Source organism: Leptodactylus fuscus, chromosome 6 (genome assembly GCF_031893055.1).
Source record: "Leptodactylus fuscus isolate aLepFus1 chromosome 6, aLepFus1.hap2, whole genome shotgun sequence".
Lineage (NCBI taxonomy): Eukaryota > Metazoa > Chordata > Amphibia > Anura > Leptodactylidae > Leptodactylus > Leptodactylus fuscus.
The window spans coordinates 143,404,130-143,410,129 of NC_134270.1; the positions used below are offsets into that span (position 1 = coordinate 143,404,130).

A 6,000-nucleotide genomic window follows, 5' to 3' on the forward strand; every position below is an offset into this window, starting at 1 on the left:
AAGGGATCGTCTCCAAGTTGCCACCTATTACGTAGGATAGGACCAGCAAGAGGAAGGGACAGTGGGGGGCTTCAGCTTAGGGCTCACTGTCTCTTGTGCTCCTTTCTCCAGGGTTTCCAGCAGTTACTGGGGAATTGGTGTCCTAGCAATTCCCTAACACCCACACAGTATAATGGTCCACATAGTATAATACTCCACAGTGGCCCCACACAGTATAATGCTCTAGAGAGGCCCACACACAGCATAATATATAAATCTAATATAAATTCCTGAATTGTCATTTTTGGCAATAAAATAAATTAAATATAAAGTGATCAAAAAGTCACTCCTTTCCTAAAAAGGTATCAATAAATAATACATTCCCAATACTCCTCAAAAAGTCACCTTACACAACTCCACAAACAGAAATATAAAATGATTTGGGTGTCACAATATGGTGATATAGGCAAATATTTGTTTCTTTTAAAGTTTTTTATTTTTTTATATTATATTAAAATATGAAAAAAACAAAAACATTTGATATCATTGTGATTGTACAGAAGAGTACATTCACAGTAAAGCAGATGTGTGTTGTATGCCGGAACCATAGAGTGCCTTCCTGCATGTATCGACCTACAAGAGCCATTTACATGAAGCACAAATAGTCCAACATGACATATCCTGTTTTCCTGTAGCTGAATGAGTGAAGTGTAATATTCCTGAGCAGGAGATTGACACTTCATTTATCTATTATACTAACCTGTTACACAACTTATTGCTTGCTGGCACAATACACTGTTCAATGAGTTTGCCAAGTGTGCCAACTATTTAGCATATTAGCGTAGGGATGTGAGCTGTGGGTGGCATAAAGAACAATCACATATTATAGGAATTGTGCACATTGTAGCAGGGAGTAAAAACAGATGAGCTCATAATTGTAAGATAGTAACAGATCAAGAAGATCAGAGCTAAAGCAAAGAAAACAAATGCTAAGAACTCTATTTGTATAAATCTGTGTGATGGTACTCTACTAATAGATAGTACTAGAAGGACATATAATGAACACTCACCAGAAGACATTTACAGGTCTCACTCCAACCAAATCCAATATCCTGCGTTATATCCGGTGTTGGGCCTGAAGGGCCACCGATGTGTTGTTCAGGCATCGTAAGAGCAAAAAGTAGAGTTCTTGGGAACCATTCCTTTAGGTCCTGCGCTCAAGGGTGTATCTTGAGTTGGTGCAGAGGATGCAGTTGCACTGGGGCCCAGAAGCCTTAGGGAGCCCATGAGCACTGGCATCAGTATTGAGATTGCAGCTTCCATCTGGCCCATAAGGCAAAGAGACCCACAGATTACCCTAACCACACTAAAATTTATTAAACTCCTTAGTACCCGTAACCATCACTATCAAGAATTCTCTGTAGGGATGAGGTAGGGGCCCCGTTCAAAAGATTGCACCTGGGCCCACTTTAGTTACGCCACTGCCTGCGGTAGACATATCACAATAGCCATTTTGTATGGGACTGTTCCTTTATAGAGAGTCTGTCACCAGAACCCAGTCCTGCAGATAAATAGGTTAGGGTCTCCTGTCTCCTAAAGAAAGGAGTATTTTTCCCTTGTGAATCGGTGTTGATATATCGCTATCATTTTTTTCAATAAGTAAATAAACTCTTTGTAGCAACAAAGGTGTTTCCATTTACCTCATTGGAGCAATAACAAGGGGTAGCTAAGAATGCCAGATTTGGGGCCACACGGTGGCTCAGTGGTTAGCACTGCAACCGTACAGCACTGGGGTCCTGGTGTTCAAATCTCACCAAGGGCAAAAAACCATCTGCAAGGAGCTTGTATGTTCTCCCTGTGTTTGCATGGATTTCCATCCCATATTCCAAAAAGACATACTGATAGGGGAAAAAAATGTACATGTGGGGCTCACAATCTACATAAAAGAAAAAAAGAATGCCAGATTTATAGATTACTGTATGGGGTGGTTGTCTAATTCAGCCCAGTGTACTGCATATACTTTCTCTCCCTACATATACTGAGAGGGAAGAGGTCATACACCAGAAGGGGGCAACTTATATTTCTTGTAGTTATGGTGTCTGGGGTGGAGCTGTGGCTGGCAAATATGGGGGAGTGTTACTGCTCAATCCTATGACAATGGAGGCATACAGGGTACAGTATAGTTTCATAAATTTTAAGGAAGATTATCAAAACAGTTTTTTAGTATATCAGTCTTGATAATTCTTACACCACTACAGGATGTGTTTCGTTAATGACAAGCCGCGCGCTTCATCATAAATCAGGCACATCATCCAGCAGGGCCATGTGCCTGTTCTGAAATGTATAACAGGCCATAACTGGCTTAGATATAAGGCATGATTCATGCCAGTAATCATACAACTGACGGGTTAGAAAGTTCTGGCCATGCCACGACCCTCAGCACTATCCTAAAAGGCGTAATAGAAAAAAGTCACAACTGAATGCACAAAACCTTGACTTGTGCAACCATTTTTGACTTCTCTATGTCTTTTACGTCACAAAACTGGCATATAAGGCATGATAAATCCCCCCCTATGAGTTTTCTGTTATGGCTACTATATATACAATTAATGCTAGTGTCACACAAGCATCGCCTCTCCATTGTTCAAATACAGCGGTAACACACAAAGCCCATCAGGTATCCGTTGTCCATGCAAGACTTTTTCTTCTGAAGTTTTCTTGGCAGACCATCCGATGGAATCTAAAATGGTGCAGATGTGAACAAAACCTTAGAGGCTGTAAAGAATCTTATGTCGTTATGTTTGTTTTTTTTTTTTTTGTATTTCTTTATGTAGAATTTTGACAAAAACAAACAAAAACTCACGTGTTATACTGTGGTTCAATCAGACTACATGTTCCAGTATTTAGGGTTTGCTATAACTTGTGAACTCCTGGTGCCCTCTTGTGTAAAATCTAAGCTGTTATTATCATGACTGCTCCAGCGGCTCAGCCTGATCTCACGAGCACTCGCAAAGCATGGCATGCCATAAAGCACACTGTATCATTTCATACGCTGCCCTGGAATAAATACATTCATCCATCATGGATAAGACTCTAATTGATAGATGACACCAAATCTATAATCACCTGCAATGTGCAATTGACATCATGAATATGCTCATTGTATCGTCGGCACAATTATAGACCGATTATAGAATGGAAAATTACAGTATTATAAAGTGGACCTATTAAACCAACTTATAAAACGAACCAGATATTTCATTTCTAATTATATGTAAAAATGTATTCCTTGTTTCCAATGTCTACAGAAAAATGTATTAATAGTCCGGAGCCACAAAGGCAATAATCGCAGCAGGTCTGCCTCCAAAAACTTGCTGATAGCCAACCTGCTCACAGGTTCACACTAGCGTTTGTCTCTCCACTATTCAGGTCCGCAAGGGGACACGAAAGTCAGAGAGCCCACCCGCAGAAAAAGCGGTTACCCGTGGACACCCTCAGACCTCATAGACTATAGTGGGGTCCACCAAGTGACCATTGGGTTTCCATTGGCTGTAGGCTGAAACAGTTACAGACAAGAGTCCTCTGTGCAGAACTTTTCTCTCCACCAATTTTAGATAGAACTGAGGCGGAGTCGATTCCAATGCAGATGTGAAGCCTTAAAATACTAGGAGTATGGATGAGATTTAGTTCACATACTGCAACTAAAACCATGCAAAGTAAATGGCAAATATCTGTCGATATCTGTGGCAGCCCTGCAGATAAAAGCACCGAACTTCTGGTGCTTTTTGTCGTGGCATCTTGTAGTGGAATTTGCTGCAACATTTCCCTGATGAAAAATTCTGTAGCACATTTTCCCCTTTGGTTTCCAAGAGTTTATCCATATGATAGGTCACCAATATCAGATCAACTCAGGTGATTGCTGTCACCTCTTCTTAGTGACAGTGACCTTATATCCAAAGTGAATGGGACTGAACTGCAATACCAGACACAGCTGCTGCACTATGGTGATGAGCTTGGTTTGCTAAACTGATTGTTAGGGGTGCCAGTCCTACACCGATATAATATTGACAACCTATCCTAAGTATTGGAGAGCAATATAATTCAGACTTCTAGACCTGAGACAACAGCTCCTTCCTCAGCCAATGAGACTACAAAGATGCTAGTCCATGCCCTAATAATCTCCCGCTTAGAGTACAGTAACTTGCTTATCCATGGCCTCCTGGAGTATACTTTCGCCCTCCTCCTCCCTCCAGTTCACTTTAAACTTTGCTGCTCGCTTAATATACCTCTCCCCCCATTCTTTATCGGCTGCTCCCCTCTGCCAATCCCTTCATTGGCTACCCATTGCCCAATTAATTGAGTTCAAGCTACTAATGTTAACATGCAAAGCGATCCACAACCTGTCCCCTCCATATATCTCCGACCTCATCTCCTGCTACCTGCCCATACGTAACCTCAGATCCTCCAAACACCTCCTACTCCTCTCTGCTCTTATCCGCTCTTCATACAATCGTCTCCAAGATTTCACTCGTGCATCCCCCATACTCTGGAACTCCTTACCATGACACATAAGACTGACCCTCACAATCACAGGCTTCAAGAAGGCCCTGAAGACTCACCTATTCAGGAAGGCATACAACCCCAATAACACTACTGTCACCACACCACCATCTGAACAGTCTCTACCCTCACCTTCTGTCTCTATCCCTCTTCCCTTATAGATTGTAAGACCTTCGGGCAGGGCCCTCTACCCCACTGTGCCAGTTGGTCATTGTTAGGGGGCGTTCACACTACCGTCAGTGTCCGACAGGTAGTGTCCGTTCCTAGTGTCCGCTCAAAATCTGGCATGGACATTAGGAGCGGGCACTAGCTGTGTCCGTGACACCTGTCATTTATTTAAATGGGCATCGGGTGCGTTCTTTTGCACTCCGTGCCCTTCCTTCCCTGTCCGCAAGTGAAGATGTCCGACTTCTCAAGCGGACAGAAGAACCCTACATGTCGGGTTTTTCTGTCCGCTTGAGAAGTCGGACATCTTCACTTGCGGACAGGGAAGGAAGGGCACGGAGTGCTAAAGAACGCACCCGATGCCCATTTAAATAAATGACAGGTGTCACAGACACAGCTAGTGTCCGCTCCTAATGTCCATGCCACATTTTGAGCAGACACTAGGAGCGGACACTACCTGTCGGACACAGACGGTAGTGTGAACGCCCCCTTAGTATTGTAATGTTTGTATATTTTGTGTGCCGTATGTAAACTGGTGAATGGAATTAATATAATAATGTAAATAACCATGGAATTAATTGCGCTATATATATATATATATATATATATATATATATATATATATATAAACAATAATAATAATAATAAATCACTGTGGCTCTTAGTGTATGATAGATTGGGCACATCTTGCTAGACAGGCTAGCCATACTTTGGTTGGCTCATTTAGACACGTATACACGTGTCCGAGCGATGCGCTTCAAAACAGAGTCCATTGATTTCAATGGGAAGCGCGCGTATATGCCGATATATGCGCCCTTCCCATTGAAATCAATGGGCTCTGTTTTGAAGCGCCGCGCTCGAACACGTGTATACGTGTCTAAATGAGCGGCGCGCTTACGCAGTGTGAAGGGGCCCTTAGATGATTTTCAGCCTTTGTGGTTGGACTGGTGGACTGCCATGTGTGGCCATAGCCTCATAAAGCTCAAAAAGTGTCCAAAACCAATAATAGATCTAGTGTCAGCCATGTGTAGTATGGCTGTGTATTTGCAGCAAATGGAACCAAAAATTCAGGCACATTTGGCTTAGTTTTTCAGTTATGTTAGAAACCCAGATTCAGTTGATTCCCTTGGGGTTGGCATTTTTAAATTACATTCAATAGACAATATGAACATGCATTTTAGGGGAACTATGAAAAATAGAAAAAAACTTGGCACTCACCCTGTGCGTTAAAGTCCAAACTTTATTATAGATGTCCAGGTAAAAACATACATGGGAGGAGGCACGCTCAGAGGAAGC

The 6,000-nt window shown here is 42.2% G+C and overlaps 1 long non-coding RNA gene across 1 annotated transcript in view; it reads right to left on the bottom strand.

Moving 5' to 3' along the window:
• LOC142208787 (uncharacterized) overlaps window positions 1–4,688 on the bottom strand; it is a 532,067-nt gene extending 527,379 nt beyond the window's left edge. The window contains exon 1 of the long non-coding RNA XR_012716912.1: window positions 4,620–4,688. This is a non-coding gene — a long non-coding RNA (uncharacterized LOC142208787). The remainder of the gene's footprint in view (window positions 1–4,619) is intronic.
• Window positions 4,689–6,000: the final 1,312 nt, after the last annotated feature.